Source organism: Eulemur rufifrons, chromosome 6 (assembly GCF_041146395.1).
Source record: "Eulemur rufifrons isolate Redbay chromosome 6, OSU_ERuf_1, whole genome shotgun sequence".
NCBI lineage: Eukaryota > Metazoa > Chordata > Mammalia > Primates > Lemuridae > Eulemur > Eulemur rufifrons.
The window spans coordinates 101,586,316-101,609,989 of record NC_090988.1 but is presented as its reverse complement, the minus strand read 5'-3'; the positions used below and the strand labels follow the sequence as shown (position 1 = coordinate 101,609,989).

Below are 23,674 nucleotides of genomic sequence, written 5' to 3'. Positions count from 1 at the left end.
AGAAAAAAAAAAATAATAATAAGAAAGGAGGAAAAAGAAAAAAGGACAGAAAGAATCAGAAGTCAGAAAGGTTTTAGATGTCTCAGCAGTTTGAGAATCTAGAGAAGTACAAAGCAATCCTTCAAACTTGTCAGGGAAAAATGATTTCCAACCTGAAATTCTCTATCCAGCTAAACTATCGATCACGTATGCAGGTAAAATAAAGGCAAGGAAGCCGGGACTAAAACACCCTTTGTCGGGAAGCTGCTGTGGACGTGCAAGTCGGTGAGGAATAGGAGCCAGGGCAGGAGAAAGGCACAGAGAATCCCTGGGGGACAGCGCCAAGGAAGGTGGCCGGCCTCTACCTCACACCCTTCCTGCCGGGGGGGACTGAAGGAAAAGGAGCCCTCATGAACCTGACCGTGAGACAGGAAAGCAGCGTGAGCATAACTAACACCTACAGCCTGACCCGCACCTTAGCAGGAGCCTTCTGATCCCCACAGAGCACAGCGTGGACGACGTCAAAATCCACCCGAAGGAGAGGCGTCCTCTGATATGTACACACATCCACTCATACACATGTAGGATATTTCCAGAATGAGATTCAAGAAGCAGGTAACAGTGGTTGCCTCTGGGGAATATCTTTCACTGTTTACCCTTTTCAATTTGTACTGCATACCGGATTATGTATTCAAAAAATGAACAAAATACAGTATATGAAAAGTGTATCCGCCCCCTGTTCAAGGCCCCATTTCATTCTCCCCTCTCAGGAAGCCTTTCCCAGGTCCCCACCCTGGCCCAGGGCAAGCCGGGTGTCCTCTTCCCCGCCTGCTTCTCCCTGGGCCTTGGTTACAGGGTGAGGGTTGTAAGCCCAGCTTCAAGCTCTCTGGGGACAGATGTGACCAGCTAACTTTGTTATCTAAACTTGGTGTGGACGACTTGCTCCAGGAGCACTGGAAAAAGCCTTTCATTTTCTGCCTGTCATATGCCAGGCACCACCTAGCCCACTTGATTGTCACCGCAATCCCATGGGGCATTGTCAACCCTCCCTTTTCTGATAAGAAAATGGAGACAGAAGGACCCACAGGAAGCAGCAGACTCCAGAACAAGTGAGCGTGTCCAACAGCAGGGCCCGTTTGCTCACGACAGACCCAGCCTGGCGCTGGCTCACAGCATGGCTCCGAAAGCGTTTAATTGAACCAGAATAAAATTAAATTGGAATTAAATTTTTCTACTGGAACTGGGGTCTTCCAACGTGCTAAGATCCAGAAAAAGAGGCCAAGGCTGCTCTGTGGTGGGCAGTGCCTCCTGCCAGGCAGGGGGCCAGGCCAGCAGGTACAGAACAGCAGCAAACTTTCCTCATTAAATGTGTTTTTGCCGGGACTACTCGAGGGCCAGGCCAGGTTTTTGTTTTTAACAGCTTTATTGAATATAATTCACAAACCATATAGTTCACAATTCAAGCTGGGCACGGTGGCTCACGCCTGTAATCTTAGAGCACTCTGGGAGGCCAAGGCACAAGGATCTCTTGAGCTCGGGAGTTTGAGACCAGTCTGAGCAAGAGCAAGACCCCATCTCTACTAAAAATAGAAAAATTAGCCAGGCAACGAAAAATAGAAAAAATTAGCCGCACATGGTGGCACACACATGTAGTCTCAGCTACCCAGGAGGCTGAGGCAGGAGGATCACTTGAGCCCAGGAGTTTGAGGTTGCTGTGAGCCAGGCCGATGCCACGGCACTGTAGCCCGGGCCACAGAGTGAAAGACTGTCTCAAAAAAAAAAAAAAAAAAGTACAATTCAATGGTTTTTTTAGTACATTCACAGAAATGTGCATCCATTTCAGTCATGTCTTGCCACTATGACAGTCCCTGCTGGGCATCCCAGCCTCCAGGATTGCAGCCCTCACTGGTGTGTGGAAGAAACACTATTTCCTCTCCTGACACCTTCAAGCCTGGTAGTAGTAACGGCTTTCCACTGTCGCTTGTCCCTGGGTGCTTCAGCTTCCCTTGCTGGATGCCCAACTTGTCTTGGCTGATTAATTCAGTTTCTCAGAAACAATGTGTGACTCTCAACCACTCCTGACCAGTCTTTTTTTTTTTTTTTTTTTTTTTTTTAACATCTCATTAGTGAGGTTGATCCTGGCCAGTCTTTGCTGTTATTTTGTTAGACCCCACATCCCAAACATCCCCTGGAGGAAAGCCCTGTGGAACCTAGGGCAGTGTGAAACTTGGTTCTCTGGGCAAACTGAGCACCAATGTGCCTGCAGGGGTGGGGAACTGGTGGCCTTGGGGCCACATGTGGCCCTCCAGAGCCTCAGGTGCAGCCCCTCAAACAAGTCCAAACTTCACAGAACAAACCCCTTTATTAAAAGGGTTTGCTCTGTAAAATTTGGACTCAGTCAAAAGGCGGGACTCAAGGATCCACATGGCCAAAAGGCCACAGGTTCCCCACCCCCACAAGCAGGGAGATAGCGAGGGAATTCAATGGCGAAGAGCTTCAGTCCCTGGAAGGAAGAAAGTAAACAGCAACCCAGACAGGACTTGAGGGATGGTTGCTGCTGCTTTCTCTCCTATTCTCGACTCCTGGGGGGACATACCTTTGTAGCCCCTTGATCTGACCTTTCACAATTTGGAATTTGAAAACAGAAACTAGGCCAGAAGCCTCCCAGAGACGGAGTTCTGGGCATCCACTCTTGCTGGTTTTATCGTAATGGTCACGTGGCAAAAAAGTGTCAGCATCACCAACAGTGTGCACGAGCTTGCCACTGAGTGCCAACCACTGCATTAAATGGTTTATATTATCTCATTTAATCAACAGAAGCCTGGTAAGGCAGGTATTATTGTAAGCAAGAAAACAGAAACTTAGGGTAAGTAGCTTGGCCATGGTTTGAAGCTCAAAGCCACACAGACCCCACCGTGCCTGTCATGTCGAGCTGTGCCTCAGTCCCTGCCCTGCAGCTCAGGAGCCACCTGTGGACAGGCTGTCCAGATGGATCATGCTACAGCGATTACTAGTTACCATCACTCTTCCCTGTCTGCCAACCTCAGCCACCCCTCCTCCACCGTCACTCTTGCCCTGGCCACTGCCACTCCTGGGCCCTGTGAGCCCCACGTAAAGGGCCACCTTCTCCAGCTGTGTCGCAGTCCCGTCTCTGCCTCCCCCACCGCTGACCCCAGCCCTCCCCCCAGCTGACCCCAGCCCTCCCCCCAGCTGACGGTGCAATCGCAGTGTCCAGCCCATCCAGTGGGGCTGAGTCTGGCCCCGCACTCGGCTGAGTGGATGCTCCGTGCCCTGCGTTGATTCAGAGTTCTGCAGAAATGCCAAGTGCTCTCAAGTCTCTCAACGCAGCTTCACCCTGAAGTGCACCCCAGGGGCAGGGGGAGCACAGCAGCAGGCCCGCCTGCCAGGAGCCGGCAGCTAAACCAGCGCAGCCTCCCCACCCACCGACCAGCCAGACCGGCCAGCACTCACTCCCTGCATGCTCACCATTACTAGTAGGGGAAGTGTTCACCGATCACAACAGCTCCGCCTCAGGGTGAGGGGTCAGATTGCCAAAAACACCCTGGGAGGAAGGAGTGTCCCAGCTGACAGGCTTAGCGAGTGAACCTATGAAAGCCCTGGGGACAGATCACCTTTCCCACCTTCTCAGTCCCAACCCGAACAGATATCTTCTCAGACCCCCTCCATACACCCCCCCCATCTGAAGAAAGAGCTGATGTCTTATAATAACTATGAAAACAATAATAATTCATAATAGCTATGAGTGCCTGGCCCGGGATGAGGCTCCATCCAGGTCGTCACCCCAACACTCGCCAGGCCAGTATTACTCCCTTTGACAGTTTCATTGAGCTCTTACATACCATAATCACATTTAACATCCTAGTGCTCTCTGCACTTTAGAGAGCACTTTAATAGCCACTCTCATTTGCTACTAACAGTCCCCTGGGCAGTAGGCAAGACACAGGCATTATCTTTAGGCCACCTCCTGTCCCCACACCCGTAATCCTTCCCCACCTCCTGGTCACACCTCTCCCCACCAATTCTCCTGGACCCACCAGGTGACTCACTGAGTGCCTCACTGTATCAATCAATGTCCTTGAGAGAATGATGTTTGGTCCACACCCTGGAGTTGGAGCTTTGGAAGGGTAAAAGGAAAAGCAGCCAGGGTCCCTGCCCTCAAGAGACAGAAATTCTAATGAAAGAAAAGGGACAAACAGGAATAAGGAAATACATGACCAAGGGAGAGGTAAGGCCTGGCAGGAGGGAAGGGGGTTGTAGGGTGGAGGAGGGTGAATCTGGGCAGGAACCTCCCTCTACAGAGGAAAGGGGAAGGCTTGATGAAGTGGAGCCAGCGGGGGCCGCCTGCCGCAAGTCTGGACCATGCCCTGCTGCGACTCCGTGGAAAAGGAAAGGCCTTAGAGTCAAAAGACTCAGGTTCAAATTCTGGCTTTGCTACCACCGGTCATGTGACCTTGGGGAATTCACTCCACCTCTCTGGGCCTGTTGGGCTTATCCCTTCCAGCACAGAGGGACAAGTAAGGGATCCGTTATATGTGAAACTCAGATTGTCCCTCCAGTTTCATAAACTGTAAACCACAATACACATAATGGACTGTGATTGGATTTCATCCAATCAGAGCCACCGAGTGTCTACTGAGCACCTGTTGCCTATGACACACGTGAGGGATGGAGGATCATATAAAACACAGCTTCCACCTTCAAGAAACTTCCTATAGGGTGAGAGGCAACACTAGCACACTGGAAATATAAGGAACATCAAACACTTAGTATATACAAGGAGCTGCTTTGAGAGAAAAAGGAGATGGAGGAGGCAAAACAGTTGATTAGGGTTACGTAAAAGGTCACGGAGGACAGGCTTGACCTGGCCCCGAGGAAGCTATATGGCACCTGGCCCACAGGGCACCAACACCTGCTCTGTGAGTGCACTGGGGTGAGAGGCAACGGCAGGGCTGCCTTCCCCCTGCGAGTGCGGTCAAACTCCATTTAGGGTCAGGGCCCAGCAGACCGGTTCAAATCCTGATCGTGATCCTCTGTGCTAATTACCCAGGTTACCTGGGGGAACTAACTTGTCTGAGACTCTCAAAAATAATAACTCAGCTTTATATGTTCATTGGGAGGATTAAACACAAGAATGCATGTGAATCAGTCCACATTAGGGGTGTAATATATGCTACCAATTAATAATCATCAACATCAAATAAGGCTTGATTGCCAGGGTTGGACCGGACTTTGGAAGGTCAGAAACCCCAGTAGAGAAATGCAGACACATTGACTTGCGGTGATCAGCATAGAGGTGACAGCTGAAACCATGAGACAGAGCTTGGCCTTGGTGAGGTGGGGAGGGGCGCGTGCCCACAAGCCCAGCTCCGGCCACCACCGTGCTCCCTTCCCAGGAGAACCACAGAAACTCACACTGCCCAGGCCCTGGAAAGCCTGGGGTGTCACCGGGTGTTCCCTTTCTATTAATAAAAACCTTTGCTGAGGAGAGAAGGGGGACAGGGCTGGAACCGCAGAAATGTGAGGAGGAGAAACTGAGGCAGGAATGAAACTGAAGGGATGCTCTGGGGTGGGGGGGGGGGCTATGTTACAGCACAGGGCCCAAAAGAGAAGTTTCAGGCAGGGGAGTGGAGGGGCTTCCTCCGGTAACATGAACTCTCAAGGCTGTGGAAGGCGCAGCACCAAGGAGACAATGACCACTAAGAAGGCTGGCGCGGAACCAACAGAAGATGGAGTTGGAGAGGCTTAAGGGAATCACATGCCAAAAAAACCCACTCATTCAGGCAGTCAGTATTGGCTGAGCCTTTACAGCTCGCCAGGTGCTGTTAGTCACCGGAGACAACGCCGAACGAGAGGGAAGAGGCCCCTGCCCTTGTAAAACCGACACTTCATTCTAATTGGGACATGAAGGGCACAAATAAGACCATTCCAAATCCAGCAGACTAGTAAGTACTAGTGATGTCCTTGCCTCAGACTCTCCTGATGGCAGGTTTCCCTCAGTGTCGTGGAGAAAAGGCACCGGACGGCGAGCAAAGCCACAGGTGCTCAATCCCTCCTTCCCTGGTCCAGGCACATTCCTTATCAACTGCTGCTCTTGGGGAGTCTGGGACAAAGCAGAAGGAGATACAACTGGAGCATGGATGTCCACGTCACCCCCACCCCTCCCCCTCACCCATCCCCCAAACGAATGTGTGTGCAAACACACGCACCCCGCCGTGTCGCCCTTCTCCTTGAGCTGTTATCCCGGGACTTGGCGGAGCCATGGCCTGTTTGCAGTTAAAGATAAAGAACCGCACGCCATTGGGACCCTTATCAGTTTCTCCTCCTGCACCGAGGGTGAGGTTTTTTCCTAAGCAAATGGGAGTTCTCTCCCCTTAGGTCTGAGCAGTGAGTCCTACTCAAACGTTTAGTGTCCTAAAATACAGGTGACTACATGTTTTTCCTTCATTGCTGTCTAGGATGCCTAACATCCTGAAGATAGCCAACCTTAGCCCTTTAATTTTTCAGATTCCTAAAGGAAAGCAGGGCCTTCCTGTTCTCTAGCTCCAGGGCATTTTATGAAGGCCCCAGCGGCTGAGGAGCTGGAGCACAGCACACACGGGCCCCGGGCTGCCTGCTGGACAGAGCCTTCACCAGGGAGCCATGTGGCCTTTCCCCTAACTGTGACCACCACACAGAGGCAGTCCGGCCCAGGCCCCTGGGTGGGATCCAGGGTCCATCTTCTTCTAGCCAAGGGCTCAGGCAGAATCTGTTTTCATTGTCAAGCAGGATTTGCCTACCTCGTGCTCCTCAATTTGCCCTCTCCTGACCAGAACTGTCTCCACGGGCCCCTGATTAATGATCTAGTCCAACCCTCCACTGGGTTCCTGTTCTCTGAGGACCTGTTCCCAGAATCTCTGTCCTCTCCTTTTCCAAGTACTAGAAAACTGCCAAGTTCCAGAGGGAAGAGTGACAAGGGCCACAATGTGTGCACACCCCCACCCAGGACCACGTGCCTAGAGGCCTCTGAAAGTTCGTCCTCTCATTGTGGTGGCTGGTCTGCAGAGGCCCAGGGAGGCCACACACTGTTCCTGATCCCAGAACACCCAAATCTGGGCACACTGCCTACTGCCTGTTTGTAATGGATGTTCTAGAGTAAGCCGTTGTCAATAACTTTCCAAAACTGCTCCTTCCCTTACAGGTCAGAAGGGACAGAAGCTGCTTACGAGCCAATCTCTGGCTCAGGGGTGGGCCTTGGGCAGACTGCTTGAGGGAAAGGAAAAAAACACCCAAAACTAGGTCAGGGGTGAGCGGGGCAGGGCAGGGTGTGGGGTGGTCAAAAGCCACTGCTCATGGGTTCTGGTGGAAGGATTAAAGGGCAGTGGTATTTGAGTTTCATAAAGGAGGGAGAGCCATAAACAGAGGTGGGAAAGCCAGCCAAGAGAGTGATGGGTATCTGGCCCAGGGAAAGGAGCAGAGGATCTGATGAGTGGAGATAAAAATGAGGAGTCTAATGTCTTCCTCCTTTCTGCTGAGGCCTCACTATGCCTCGGCCTGTCCACTGGGCAACTGGTGACATCATGGTCCCGTCTCCCCACAGGACCAGGAGACTGGATCCCTCACAGGGGCAGATGTTACCTGGTGGTTAGCGTGAGCTGCTACCCCGATATGATTTCATTAGCAAGTAATTCAAATGCTTGATCACGATGAAACTCACCCAGCTCATTTAACGTAGTATAACCCAAAAGTCCACTCCAGGCAGGCACAAGAACAGAGTTCCCTCCCACTGGGCACCATCCCACCATCACAGAAAACAAACTACCAGGCTGAGCTCCAACAAGGCTCCTTGGGAGAAGCACAGTCAGTAACTCACCACTAGATCCTGTGCTTCACCTCCTGAACCCGAGGTTAATCAGTCACCGAGAGCTCACTGTGTGACGAGCCAGCTAACGAAATGCAGGTGCACCCTGATCTGGGCCAAGGTTCCAGCCCAGGAGGAGGTCTGAATACCACAAGGTCCTGGAGAGCACTCATTAACTGCAAACTCAGTGACAGAGGGAACTTGCATGTCCCTTCAGGTCCAGGATCCCGACCGGCATGGGCACTTTGGTTCCCATCTCTTCTCTATCTTTTCCCAAAGATGACAAGCAGCTTCCTGCCGCTATTCCAGCCCACCAAGGAATGGTGATACCCACTAAGAAACCTTGACAAAGGCAGGCAGCCGATGTCCTGGAAGGCGAGTCCAGAATGACACTCAAAGCAAAGGCCCTGTCCAGGAATAGGAAGAGTGGAGGATCAGTTAGAAGGCCGAGGTAGGAAACCAGCAGAAACTCCCTGCGTTCAGTGCTATGCCTTCTGGCTGTGACAATCCTCTCCCCTACCCTGGCTCAGGACAGGCACAGGGTGCTTCCCCCCAACTGGAGGCAGAGAGGTGCCACAACTCCTACACCCACCTTGACACTTGCCATCTGGTTGGGGGACTGCCAGGTGGGTCTAGAGCTGGAGGTAACTGTCCACACTGGGCCTGCACCTGGACCTAAGCCTCATCCAAGAGCAAAGCCAAGCTCAAGAGAAAGACCACGGCCAAGGAGACATTTCTACAGCATGAGACCTTGTTCTGTTTTCCCAAGAGGTTTTCACATACGTTACCTCAAGCTCCCTATACCACTGGGCAAAAGACAGGCCTAGGACGTTTACCCCCACTGTATATAGGGCAGAGTTGAGACCCTCACAACACAAGTGTAGGAAACAGGTTACCCAAAGAAGGATGTGACACTCAGTATCTATTAGGGAAAAGGTACCAGCTCTGGTACCAGGGGGAGTCCCTGGATCAGGAACTGGCCTGAATCAGGCAGGACGGGGCTACCTCTCCCAGCATGCTCCGGATATGTTGGCAACAACTTGGATCAGAGTTAGGTGACATTCCGGTTCCCATGGGCGGTGAGCCAGGCACAGAGAAAATAACATGGCTTTGGAGTCAGACAGACCTGGGCTTGGATTTTCTCTCTGCTATGTGTGTGTGACCTTGGGCAAGTCATCTAACCTCTAAGTCTGTTTTCTCATTTGCAAAGTGGGGCCTAATGGCGCATACCTTGCACGGTGTGTGAGGACTTTATGATATGATTATGAAGAACCAGTTTATATTTCTGATTGCTCTCGATTTTTCTCATAAAACTAGGACCTTCCTCATGAGAGGGGTGGACACATGGGAAGGAGAAATATATCCTAACATTCTACTCTTTCTCCAATTTTGTTACTCTCCAATTCCTGAAGAACTCAATGAAGGAAGGATGAGGGTAAGGGGAGAGCGTGGTGGTCAGACAGGCTTGGCAGGATGGCCGGGCCCAAACACTCTTCTCTGCTAATCCTCCCTGGGCACCCCTGGCACCCAGAGGCACTGTGCAATCTGGTCTATGGCACCAGGTGTCTGGGATGGATCAAAGAAGCTAGTCACCTAGCTTTGGAGCAGGAATAGTCCCAAGAAGTACAGAGAGTCCTGCATTCTGAGAGGAGACAGGTTTCAGAGAGGATGTAGATCTCTGCTTGGGCCTTCCTCGTACCATAAGGAACTGGGGACAACTTCCAGTGGCACTGATGCCATTTCTCATGGGACACTTGTCACAAGCTCCAGCTGCCTATGCTCATGCTTCATTTCTAACACACATGGATCATGCAGAAGGACAGTTACCTTTGGAACAGGCGCCTCTACCCCTCACCCAAGAGCAGAAGTTGCTTGAGTTGGACCATGTTCCGCAGCTCTGTCTGTAGTGGGCCTTTCACAGGCTGCTACTGGATTGTACCAAAAATATCATCACTGCTGCATGTTCTGCTCAGAGCTAAGACACCAGCCCCTGCCCCCAGGAGCTCACAGCCAGGGAAGGTGTCTGGGAAAGTGCTAGACACATAAACAAAGAAGCGAAACCAAGTGTGGTGGGTACTGTTACACGGCAAGGAAACAGGTGGGGTGAGGGCCTAAGAAAGCAAGCACCAGCTCTAAGCTGGTGTTGGGAGGAGAGGGACTCAGGTATCAGGAAACACGTCACAGAGTGAGACTCAAAGATGACGAGGTGACTGACAGAGGACTGGTAGGGAGAGAAGAAGGAAGCGGGCAGCATGGCAGGGACACAGCCTGGCCATTGCATTGGGCACAAACCACGCAGAGTTTGGCATGGCTGGAGCGGAAGTCTGGGGAGAAGTCTGCATCAGAGAAACACGGTGTGATCTGCACCACTGTTTTCAATTCAAGCAGAAAATCCAGCATTGAAAAAATGTGACAATTAACCTTCTATGCAGTTGTAAACTACCTTCAAAACCAACAATTACTACAACTTTATAGTTGTTTTCTTCATTTTAGGAAAACAGAAGTGGGGACAGGGAATTAAGTGTCTGGCTCAGTTAAACCAACAACAAGGTTATTCAATATTGCCCTCATGAATGGGTCGCTCAGATGTTCGACAACACTGTTAACACTGGGTGTTACAGGCAGAATCAAACTTCCAGCCAGTGATTTCAAGTGGAAACAGAGAGTGTGCTGGTCCCACACTTTAAGAATTCACAGGCTGGACATGGAGGCTCATACCTGTATTAATCCCAGAACTTTGGGAGGCCAAGGCAGGAAGATCACTTGAAGCCAGGAGTTCGAGGCTGCAGTGAGTTATGATCACCACTGTATTCCAGCCTGGGCAACAGAATGAGACCTTGTGGCTTTAAAAAAAAAAAAAAAAAAATTTGCCATGTAGCTGGTAGAGGTAAGATCTGCATGTGGCAGATTAGCTTCCACCCTAAGAGTTAATTGCCAAAGGTTAAGGCTGCAGGGTACAGGATGACATGGGCTAAGGTTTACAGGTCTCTCCTTTCTCTTCGTCACTTCCAGGAAGAGGCAACAAGTCAACAACTTGCCATACCAGCTCCAGGCCAGTGAGCAAATGCTTCTGGATTGATCCAACCCAACCCTAGTGTTGACGGAGCCTCACAACTTCCCAGGTCCCCATTCTCTTCCTCCTCCACTCAACTCACACGGATCTGCTGTTCACACCACAGCTTGAGCTTTGGGAACTGTGTTTAGTTGCAGCTCCAACACTCGAGTTGCTCTTTGACTTGGGAATTTACATAAACTTCTAAACCTTAGTTTCCTGATCTATAAGATGCAGAATGATCTGAGACATCCTGTGGAGTCGCTATGAGAACTCAATGAGGTTACGAATTTTTGGAATACCTAGAAGAATCTGGCACAACGGAGTTGTCCAGAAAAAAGACCCCATTGTCAGCCCTGTGATACCAGCCTTAATCCTTCCCTCTTCCATCACGCCCTGGGGCATGAGTACGAGAGAGGTAGAGACCTAGAAGCAAGCCCAGGGAGACTAAGAATAGTGTCAGTGACATGTGGGGTGATGACTGGGAGGAGCAGCAAGCTGTGAATCAGAAAAATCATGATCCTATCTCTGTCACCGTTACATAGTGCTGTGCTGAGAGGCAAGTCACCTCACCACCCTGGGCTTTGGCTCCTTTCCCTGTTAGACCAGGGATAATATTTATCATGCTTTCTTCACAGGAGCAGTGTGGACAAAAAGCCATAAACTGGGTGTGATGGCAGGTGCCTGTCGTCCCAGGTACTCGGGTGGCTGTGGCAGGAGGATGGCTCACAGCCAGGAGTTTCATGCTGCAGTGTACTATGATCACACCTGTGAACAGCCACTGCACTCCAGCCTGGGAAACATACCAAAACCTGTCTCTTTTAAAAAATAAGAAAATAAAATATTTACTGCAGTACATTGTACCATGAGATGCCAGGACCTGTGAGGACATATCCCTGTCCTCAGCCTAGTTGAGAAAGGAGTGAAGAGGAGATTAAATAACAAAATTAAGCCTGGTGCTCGGGGAGGCTCATACCTGCAATCCTAGCGCTCTGGGAGGCCAAGGCGGGAGGATCGCTTGAGCTCAGAAGTTCCAGACCAGCCTGAGCAAGAGCCAGACCCATCTCTACTAAAAATAGAAAAATAAGCCAGGCGTCGTGGCACATGCCTGTAGTACCAGCTACTCAGGAGGCTGAGGCAGGAGGATGGCTTGAGCCCAGGAGTTTGAGGTTGCAGTGAGCTATAATGACGCCACTGCACTCTAATGGGGGCAACAGGGCGAGACTCTGTCTCACAAAAATAAACAAACAAACCAACCAAAAAAAAAACAAAGTTAAATCAATAGAAAGTAAGACAAGCATTGAACAGAATAAAATACTTAAAATGAGGACTACATTTAACAAAAGAAGTGTAAGACTCATACACTGAAAACTACAAAGTATCACTGAAAGAAATTAAAGATCTAAACAAAAGAAAGACACCACATGTTCATGGATGAGAGACTTTATGCTGTTAAAATGGCAATACTCCCCAAATTGATCTACAGATTCAATGCAATTCCTATCACAATCACAGATGACTTTATTTGCAGAAATTGACAAGATGATCCTAAATTCACATGGAAATGCAAGGGAACTACTATAGAATTGCTAGAAGAATCTTGAAAAAGAACGAAGTTGGTGGACTCACACTTTCTGATTTCAAAACTTACTACAAAGCTACAGTAACCGTGCAGCATGGTACCGGCATACAGATAGACATATAGATCAATGGACTAGACCTTGAGAGCCCAGAAATAAACTCTTACAGCCAGCTGATCTTCAACAAGGGTGCTGAGACAACTGGATATCCACAAGCAACAGAATGAAGTGGGATCCCTTTACAGAACTTACAGAAATTAACGCCATTTACTGAAATTAACACAAAATGAATCAAAGACTAAATATAACAGCTAAAACTATAAAACTCTTAGTACAACATATAAATCTTTGTGGCCTTGGATTAGGCAATGGTTCCTTAGATATGACACCAAAATACGAGGAAACAATGAAAAAAATAGATAAACTGACTTCGTCAAAATAAAAAATGTGCTTCCAAGAACACCATCAAGAAAAGGAAAAGGTCACTCCAGAAGTAGTAAGCAGTTAAAATAGAAAATAAAGAAAAGAAAAGTTTAAATATTTTTTTTAAAGTGAAAAGATAATTCATAGAATGGGAGAAAATTTTTATAAATCATATAATCTGATAAAGTCTTAGAATCCAGAATACATAAAGAACTCTTTCAACTCAACAATAAAAGACAATCCAATTTAAAATAGGATCTTTTAAGGATCTTTTTTTTTTTTTTTTTTTTTTTTTTTTTTAGAGAGACGGGGTCTTGCCCTTGCTCAGGCTGGTCTCGAACTCCTGAGCTCAAGCGATCCCCCGCCTCGGCCTCACAGAGTGCTAGGATTACAGGCATGGGCCACTGCTCCCGGCCAGGCAAAGGATCTTAACAGACATTTCTCCAAAGAAGCACATGAAAACATGCTCGACATCATCAGTCATAAGGAAAATGTAAATTAAACCACAGTGAGATTCGACGTCACGCTCACAAGGGTGCACTAATCAAAAGACCAACAATAACAAGTATTGGTGAGGATATGGAGAAACCGGAACCCTTATACACTGCTAGTGGGAATATAAAATGGTGTGGACACTTTGGAAAACAGTGTGGAAGTTCTTCAAATGATGAAACATAGCTACGATATGATCTAGTGATTACATATCACTCCTAGATATGTACACAAGATAACTGAAAACATATCTACTCAAACACTTGTACACAGATGTTCTTAGCAGCACTGTTCACAACAGCCAAAAGTGTGAAACAACCCAAATGTCTATCAACTGGTGAATACATTAACAAAATATGGTATATCCATATAATGGAATATTATTCAGTCATAAAAAAATGAGGTGCTATTACTTACTGCAAAATAGATGAACTGTGAAAACATCCTAGGTGAAAGAAGCCAGACACAAAAGGCCACATAGTGTATGATCCCATTTATATAAAATATCTAAAAACAGGCAAATCCATAGAGACAAAAAAAGTAGATTAGTGGTTGCCAAGGGCTGGGGGGCAGGGTAACAAAGTGACAGCTAATGGGCACAGGGTTTCCTTCTGGCGTAATGAGAATGTCCTGGAAGTAGTGGAGATGGTTGCACAACGTTACGTACAAAAACAACACTTCAATTATATACTTTAAAAGGGTGGATTTTATAGTATGTGAATTACATCTCAGTAAAGCTGTTTTAAAAATAAATTTTAGGCCAGGCGCGGTGGCTCACGCCTGTAATCCTAGCACTCTGGGAGGCCGAGGCGGGTGGATTGCTCGAGGTCAGGAGTTCAAGACCAGCCTGAGCAAGAGCGAGACCTCGTCTCTACTAAAAATAGAAAGAAATTATCTGGCCAACTAAAAATATATATATACATAAAAAAAAAAATAGCCGGGCATGGTAGCGCATGCCTGTAGTCCCAGCTACTCGGGAGGCTGAGGCAGGAGGATTGCTTGAGCCCAGGAGTTTGAGGTTGCTGTGAGCTAGGCTGACGCCACGGCACTCACTCTAGCCTGAGCAACAAAGCAAGACTCTGTCTCAAAAATAAATAAATAAATAAAAAATAAAATAAATTTTACAAAGTAATACATGTTAAAGCTTCCTGAAAAGCTAAAATCCTTGTATAAACAAAAGTTTTTTGTTTTTGCTCGTTAACCATCAACAAAAAGTCTATATGCTCCTTGACCTCAGAGAGTCTTCTCGCAGGGGAGGAGGGCTTTCTGTAGGCAAAGCAAATTCCGTGCTAGGTTATTGTGGGATGCAGTGCCCTCATTTATATTTATTAATTAATTTAAAAATAAACACATTACAGGTTAACATAAATATTTTAATAAAACATGATTTTTAAAAAAACTTAGAATGTTTTACATTTTTGAAAATCTCCCTAATGTCCAGCTTCATAGAAGACAGCGGCTCTCCCCTACTTGTGCTTCCGTATTCAATCTGTTGTGATATGTGGTTTAAGAAGACCTGGGCTCACCCAGACGTGCAGTTGCACAATGGAGGAATATTTTAGTAGCCTTTTCAGACGATTGTGGCTACTCCTCTTTAATACTACACCAAAACTCAGTAAGTAATAGTTAATTTTAATGTGGAATCTGAAACCCTAGGAACTTTTCTTACTCTATGACATTAAAATCCACTGGCCTTTCTTAAACTGCAAATGGCCTTTCACCCAACCTGATTTTGTAACTTCACACATTGGTCATCTGAAAAATATTGGTTCACTGAGTTATGCTGATCTTCAAGATGTTAACATATTTTATAATAAAATGCCAAAATACTACATTTTATAATATCACCACCAATCTCATCAGAAAAGTCTTTAAGCTGTCAAGCTCATTATGATGAATACAACTTTTCCAAAATTCTAATTTTTGCTTAGAAACTCTAATTTTACCATTAGTCACAAATATTGTTAGCTATTTTCTTTGAAGCAACAGGCTCACTATGTTCATTTTCAAGAAAAAGTTTGTTAGATACCCAAGTTTGAATAACCACAGTTGTCTGTCAGTTGTTCTTTCAAGTAAAACCGGTGTTCCCTGAAAAAAAACAAAAAACAAAAAACAAAAAACAAAACCCGGCTAGTTTAGCGTGCAACTCAGAACATTGCCAGAAGTGCTTTTCCTTGAGACAACCACTGTAGCTCAGTGAGCAGAATGTTTACTTCCCATTTCCTCACACAGGATGTTGAAGACGAATACACAAGCGTGGAGTTCACAAAATGAATAGTTTTTACTGCTTCATCATAGCCACTCTTAACGAAGCTGGCTCTGTCACACTGGGAGTGCATGGGGAAGAAGGACTCTGGGCCACCAGGAAGCCTGGTGCCACTATCCTGACTTCCACAAAGGCACCAGCAGTTCTGCTCACCACTGTTTTTGCACCATCAGTGCAAATGTCAACACAACGGAAAAGGCAAGGAACCCATTACTATCATTATAAAAGTCCACCTGGCGCAGTGGCTCACACCTGCAATCCCAGCACTCTGGGAGGCCAAGACGGGAGGATCACTTGAGGTCAGGAGTTGGAGACCAGCATGAGCAAGGGCGAGACCTCGTCTCTACAAAAAAAAAAAAAAAATTAAAAAATAATCTTTTTAACTCACAGACCCCCTTGGAATGGTCTTGAGGGGCTGCATGGGCCTGTGATCGACTTTGTGAACCACAGGTCGAGGACAGCACTCCCCGCTGGCCTAAGGGGTAGGTAGAGCCAACTTTAGAATAAAACAACAGCCAAAGTGACACAGAAGAGGCACGAGAGGGAAGTGGATGTGACTCCTGTCCTGAGCCAGCTGGAGGGCTGACCTCACCACTCTGCATGACTGACGGCCTCACAGGACCCGGAGTTCACCCGAACAGATGCTTCTGTGGCTCCAAACCTCACAACCTGCTCTCCGCTTGTTTTCTTTCTGCCCAACACCACCTTTCCATTCCCCTTGGCTTGACACAAAATAGGCAGCTTCAACTCTCTAGGGATCACTTTCCTGCTTCCACACTAGAGTGGGCCAAGAGGGAGTCGGTGCGGTCGGGGAAGGAGGGCAAGAAGGCAGAAAAAGGAGAGGGCAGCAAACACTATCGTCTCCTGCCCTTGCCCAGTCGCCCCCAGCCTCAGTCCACCCTGGGGCGGGAGGGGTCTTTCCTACCAATTCCTATCACGTTTCCTCCCTGCCAACCAGCTCCCCAGTGCCATGTTAACAAAAGGGTTTTCCTCCTTCCGCCAAGAGACAGCTGAGGTCTCCTGGGAGCGACGGCTCCTTCTCTCGGCACCACAGGCACGAGCCCCCACCCAGCAGCAACGAACACAAGACCCCAAGTTGGCTCAAAGCCCTGTCCTCCTAGGATAGTCAGTGAAACAACGTGAAGTCCGAATAGGAAAAGATTTCTCACTGGAGTCTGTTACAACCATAGCAGCAGTAAAGCCACTTGGCCTGTAGAGCCAAATGGGGAAAACAAAGTGCCATTCAGGCCCCAGGGACACACAATAGGCTCTTGTCCTCTTTTCTGGTCCAAACCCAGAGTGCTAAGCAGAGCAGAGCCCAGTGGGTGGACCCTGGGCAGGGCCGTCCCTAGGATGTGTGGGGGCCCAGAAAAATATATTTTGAGGACCTGTCTATACAAAAAAACTTGAGTCACTTAAAATTAGTGTGTCAGCACCATTCTGGAAGGCTAATCTCACATGCTCCCACAAAAGAAATGCTGTAGCCATCCCCCAAAACTGAGCTCTGACATGGGGCCCTCGAACGGCTCCACAGAACAAAGTAGAGGGATGGAGAGTATCCCCAAGGGATCAATGTGGACCCCAGCGTGGGCATGAAGCACCCAGCCAGAATGGCGCTGGGGCCCCAGCTGGCTCCAGGCACTGGAGGAACACTTGGAAAATTAGGAGAAAGGCACTTTGAAAGTGTGGGGTCCTCCGAGGTGCAGAGTCTGGGACAGGGGCCACATGTGCTCAGGCCTGGGTGGTACTGGCCCTGAGGACACAGCCACCATAGTGGGTTTGAAGGGTCAGGAGGGTTGCCCTCAAAAAAGAAATCTAGGAACTCAAAGCCCAGCTCCTTCTTGTTTTGTGTGTTTTCTTTTTCTTTTTCTTTTTTTTTTTTTTTTGAGACAGAATCTCGCTCTTTTGCCCTGGCTAGAGTGCCGTGGAGTGTGCCTAGCTCACAGCAACCTCAAACTCCGGGGCTCAAGCGATCCTCCTGCCTCAGCCTCCTGAGTAGTTGGGAATACAGGCATGCACCACCATGCCCAGCTAAATTTTTTCTATATATTTTTAGTGGTGCAGCTAATTTCTTTCTATTTTTAGTAGAAACAGGGTCTCGCTTTTGCTCAAGCTGGTCTCGAACTCCCGACCTCGAGCGATCCTCCCACCTAGCCTCCCAGAGTGCTAGGATTACAGGTGTGAGCCACCGTGCCAGCCTACTTCTTGTTTTTTACTCTCTGGGGATATTAAGCCACCTAAACAGTTCAAAATCTCAGGCAACCCAAACACTTCAGTAAGCCAACAGGCTTCTGTCTTTCTCCCTATCAGCTCTTCTGCCTGAGCTCCTAGTGGGTAAAACAAGGTGGTTTGTTTTGAATTTCACACCTTATCCCTGCCCAATCTCGCTCAGTAAGGTCAATAGGTAAGAAGCTGGGAAGAAAGAAAGCAGGAAGAGCTGCTAGTTCTGTGAGGGGAGGACTGAGCCTGGCCCATGGTAAAGGCTCCAAAAATGTGAGGAAAGAACAGACCTAGATAATCTACAAACTGATAATCTGCAGCCAGGCAAGAAGGCATTTAATTCAACTAGAAACAGGCCCTGTCCCCTTGAGGCATATCTGCCATCACCTCCAATGACACTCCCAGGGGCTGGTTAACAGTGTGCCACACAGGGTCCAAGCATGCGCCAGCGGGAAGGGGCTCACAGACAAGCAGCTCCGGCACCAGCCCGGGAGGGAAAGGGAGGAGAAGCCATGGCTCCTCCCACTTCACTCCATCACACAAGGAAGGACAGGCAGTTGAGTCTCCGAAACCTGCCTAAGGTTCCCTGTGTTCTGCCAAGATCCACACCCAGACACTGCCTGCTGTAGGAGGCAGATAACCGCGACGGGAGGGAGGCTTCCCCCAGGACCCGCCGCAGGGTTAGCGCACTCTCGTCATCCACCGCACTTTGCCTTTGCAGCACTGGTCACAGCTGTAATTGAACAGGAACTGGCCTTCTGCCTCTCTCCTCTGATGACAGGACACAAGACTGGGGCCTTCTTTTCCCTGCTGTGTCTCTGGGGAGACGTGTGTATGTAGCTTGGGGCCTAGAACACATCATGCTCAACAAACAGTTGTAGAGCAAAGCAAGTGCTGCCTCAGCTGCACAGCAGCCCCACGAAGCCGAGAGCCAGCCGCAGGCCACTCCGTGCCCAGCGATCATGCAGAGACCAAGGGCTCCAGCGGTGACTCAGCTCCATCCCGCAGCCCAAGGTTCCTAACCCCCCTCAGAACCGTATGTGAAAGTACTTTGCTTATCAGAAGGGCGTGTGCAAATAAGTACAGGTTTCCAGAGATGGCCTCTCACCTTTTCCTACCTAGGGATAAAGGAGTTCAAGCGTATGGAGAATTGATAAGCTAAGAAAAGAGGTCACGTCTGAAATTCTAGAACTAAGCTTCAAGGAAAATTGGAACCAGGCTGGAGACGGCCGATCTTACTTTATAGGTTGATGTTTGTTGCTTCGTACACTGTCCTCAGGCTCTGCCTCGTATATGTGTTTTGCCCTGGCTAGACTTAAACATCAGAATATCTAACATCGACAACAGTACACGTCCACTGCCCGGTGGACATGAGAGAGTTACCAAGAAGGGAGAAAGGTCTGGAAAACTGTTGGCATTTTGTATATAATAAGGGAGAGATTGTTTGGCCTGAACTTGGGTGACCTGGGTCAAGAGGTGGCTTAGCCTCAGCCTTCTGGGATGATAATACTCACAGCCTAGGGTGGGCTGCAGGGAAGGTCTTCCAAGGGTGGCCTAGAACCTGGGATGGTCCAGGAAGACCTCCTGCTACAGGAAGGAGACAAACTGGAAGCTGGTTAGCTCTCCCCTACCTTAGCAAGTCTTCTTACCCCTGATGGAGCGCCCACCGTCAAGTGCAAAATCTTTAGTCACATGCCCAGGTCCCTTCCCTCACAGCAGCGCAAGAGCTCTCTAAGTGATGAGGGGAAACAGCAAGTAGAATCCTTTTTCTTCATCCTAAAGAATTTTGCATTAAAGAAAAATTCATGTGCAAGGCAATTATAATAGAATTCCTCCCTCCACCAGCAACTCCTATAGAAGGGAGGTAAACAAGCCACCATGTCTTGAGCCCAGTAGAACTGACTGTGCTATTAACATTCTACTTCCAACATTCTCTTTCTGGGGGTGTGGGTGTAGAGATGAGAGGCAGAAGAACAAATAAAAGGCTTCTCCGCCCCCTAAACCGCATGGAGCGTGTGTGACACCCAGATAGTCTCTTCACCCTGGCTTCAAAGCAGAGCCCCAGCCAAGTGGAGAAGGCCCAGGAGGAGAGGACAGCAGCACTCAGGACTCCTCCCTGAGGATCTCCTCTCTCTAGAAGTTCCTCTAATAAGGCAGCTCAGGGAGGAGCTAGACCAAGCCCAATAGGCCTTTAGCACCCGTATAAATAAGAAGGCTTCAGGAGAGTCCCTGCAAAAGGCTCCTATAATCCTGGGCCCAAGCAGACTGTCTCAGGCCTTATGGGTTAGTCTCAAAAGGTAAAATGAATGGGGAAATTTTTTTTATTTTCAAATTCTCCCTTCACTCACACCCTTAAAGAGCACTTTGGCAGAGTCCTGGGTGAGGCCTGTGTGCAGATGTTAGAGAGTCTCCTGAGACATCCAGGAGCTTGACAAGCTGGGAAGAAATGAGAAGCCATTGGCTGGCAAGGAGGGGCAGGGTAGCATAGTGACAATGGTCAAATGGGCTCCAGAGCAGCGGCAGTGAGTGAATGGACCCATCTTGATGATCTGTTCTGGGAACAGCGAACAGATAACAAGGGAGGGGAGAGGGATCTAATCCCCACGGCTGAGAAAAGAATGAGGTGTGGCAGTGAGGGGCCTGGGCGGGGTACCCTCCCTTTGCATAAGAATTAAACTCTAGGCCTTGGGCAGTGGCTCACACCTGTAATCCTAGCACTCAGAGGCTGAGGCGGGCGGATTGTTTGAGCTCAGGAGTTCTAGATCAGCCTGAGCAAGAGCGAGACCCCATCTCTACCAAAAAAAATAGGAAGAAATTATCTGGACAGCTAAAAATATAAAGAAAAAAATTTGCCAGACATGGCGGCACATGCCTGTAGTCCCAGCTACTCGGGAGGCTGAGGCAGAAGGATTGTTTGAACCCAGGAGTTTGAGGTTGCTGTGAGCTAGGCTGACGCCACGGCACTCTAGCCAGGGCAACAGAGTGAGACCCTGTCTCAAAAAAAAAAAAAAAAAATCCAGGCCTTAATTCTTTGGGAGATACTGTATTACTTGAGAGGAATACCTGGGTTTATGAAATGGGCATCAGGTCAAAGGCACAAAGGCACATCAGTGACCCAAACTTCTGCAAGTGATAGTGGTATGATAAGAGCAGATACAGCCTTGAAAATGTAGGTTACCGCAGTGCCTGGCACAAAATGCTTGTTGAATGAATATATGAATGAATGAACTCAGAATGAGGCTGGTTCAATCTGAAGTAATCAGATCAGCAGAGACTGAGAAAAGGTGTTCGTAAGCTATGAGGGACGACCCAGAGCACACCGCACTGGGGCACAGAGAAAGGGGAAGGAGGAGGGGAGAGGCAAGGGAGACGGGCTTCTCAGACTCCACATCCAGCAAGGTGAACTGTGGTGAAAGGTACCAGGCTACTCACCGGCAGATTGCCCAGCATCCCTGGCATCTTCCTACAGGCAACAGAAGATTCCGTCTTCTTTTTCCTGCCACAAGTCCCTGCTTAACAGCTGGATGGGAAGGAAAGTGTGAAACTAGGACTCGATTTTGGAAGGAAGCCCCAGAACTCAGAAGATGGAGCTGGGACAAGTGGAGAGGGACAGGAAAATGTGCATGGACCTGACACCAGAGAAAGTGGCAGTTCCTGGAAGGCCTGCCTCCTGGGGACCTGTCTGGAGCTTCGGAAAGGGCAGAGGGCCAGCTCTCAGCAATGGCATCCCATCAACCCCAAGAATCTCAGGGCCATTTCTTTGTCTTCACCGCCCGCTCCTCCAAGCAGCCTCACCCCCTGGCTCTTTCCTTCACCTGGTATGAGAACTCTGTCCTCCTCAAGGAATGAAGCTGGGCCTGCATCTAAATTTAATGTGTTCAATGTATAGAAATACAGGCATGTGACAAAGGAAATGCGACCAAGGACAAGATGCCTCGTGTGGCCCTTGGCTCAACTGCCACCTGACTGCATCCATTTATACATTTGTTTTCTTGGTGTCGTGAGGAAGACAACCCACTTACACTAGGGCAACAAGGAGTATGAAAACAACCCACCTAAAAAACTCAGCTGTTTGCTAAAAAAACTTCTCCTTTACATTTCTTCAAACCCTTGGGCAGGATTATCTTTATCTTCACTATTGCCTTGAAGAAGCAGTATTTTGAGAGGAAATAAAAGGAAAAAGAAAACAGAGGCCAAGGATAATTTCGTCACACAGATGAGAACCAAGATGCCTGGAAAAAAAACCTGCTCCTAGACCCCAGGCATCATGTCAGACCCTATTGGGGTAAGAAAAATAAAAGGAAGCTAAAGCCTTTGTAGAGGGCACAAGAACAGAAATGACAAAGAAAACCTGGAGCCATTGGGAGGAATAAAAGCAGAGACACGCAGTCTTCTCAGGCGGGGCGTGCTCTGTTCTGCCCACAGCAGCAGCTCGGTGCAGGGCAGGCCTGGGCACAGGCGGGACTCAGAGAGGCCAGTCTGATCTGAGCTCTGCCACTTCCCAGCCGGATGATCTTGGACAAGTAGTTCCCCGGCTCCGAGCCTCAGTTTCTCCAAGGTAACACCTTTTACCTCCAGGATTGTTGTAAGGAAGAAGAGATAATAAATAAAGAGACCCCTGGATTTTTCAAACTGATGCTTTTGTAAATAAATAAGTGAACCCAGGAAAGTGGAATAAATTTAGTTGCCATCATTATTTATAGCTGCCATGATTATTTTACTATCATATTCTTTAATATAAATTTAGCTCTAAGTAAGGAAAAACATTGAGGCCAGGAGTTCAAGACCAGCCTGGGTGATGTTATATAACAAGACCCCATCTCTGCGAATGAAACGAAAAAACACAATTAGCCAGGCAGGGTGGCACTCACTCATAGTCCCAGCTACTCGGGAGACTGAGGCAGGAGAATCACTTGAGCCCAAGAGTTCAAGGATGCGGTAAGCCATGATCGCACCACTATACTTCAGCCTGGATGACAGAGCAAGACTCCATCTCAATCAATCAATCCATCCATCAATCAGGAAAAACCAACCAGTAGATATAAAACCACCCAAGAATTTTGATCTCGTCTTCCCAATACTTTGGAACTGTCCCAGAGAATTTTAGACTAACAAGGCTCTACAAAGAGCTGCCTAACCCTGTATCACTCACAAAGTGGTTCTTTCCCTCACCTCCAGCTCAGTTAAATAGGAAAAAAGAGCCCCACAATCTTCCTAATTACAATTCCCCGTGCTCATGAATGAGGTGAGGGGTCCCTACGTCTGCATAAAGCCCAAACAGCATTGACAATCCCAGAACAGACTTACTGAATCAGTAAAGGGGTTTTGGACAGTCTTAACTTAAATCAGAGAATGTGGGGTTTGAAATCTAAATAAACAGAATAATGACAAGAAAGATGAAGAGACAACTGTAGACAGATGTACTTTCATTTAACAAATAACTGCCTCATCCTACGAGTAAAACATTTTTTCAGTCATCAGCATTGGCTGGAAAAAGCAACAAGCCCAGCTCTTCTAGACAGGCATCCCCAACTCCAGTGACGAGTACCTGGTCTTCATGGGGAAGTAAAACTCAACGGAAATCAAGCAGGTGGGAGGCAGGAGGAGGAGATGTAAATGAGGAGTAAATTCATACTTAATGGGTATAATGCACATTATCTGGGTGAAAGGCACACTTATAACTTCGACTCAAACTGTACAAAAGAAAATAATGTAACCAAAACGTGCATACTCCCATAATATTTTGAAATGAAAAAAAAAAAAAAAAAGAAGTACCTGGTCTTCCTCTGCTCCACCCTTTCATT

The 23,674-nt window shown here is 48.1% G+C and overlaps 1 protein-coding gene across 7 annotated transcripts in view; it reads right to left on the bottom strand.

The window, feature by feature from the left end:
* The window catches only part of PC (pyruvate carboxylase), a 96,072-nt gene that overhangs the window by 45,927 nt on the left and 26,471 nt on the right, over window positions 1-23,674 (bottom strand). For 2 of the 7 annotated variants that reach the window (XM_069471768.1, XM_069471771.1), the window contains exons 3-4: window positions 10,556-10,680; window positions 5,966-6,100 (exon numbers count right to left, since the gene is read on the bottom strand). The exons of 2 other annotated variants lie outside the window; for them this stretch is intronic. The gene's annotated coding sequence lies outside the window, so the exon portion shown is untranslated. Of the gene's footprint in view, window positions 1-5,965; window positions 6,101-10,555; window positions 10,681-19,519; window positions 19,647-21,302; window positions 21,372-23,674 lie in introns of those variants that run through there. 3 more of the 7 variants (XM_069471769.1, XM_069471772.1, XM_069471770.1) reach the window with 2 other exon arrangements.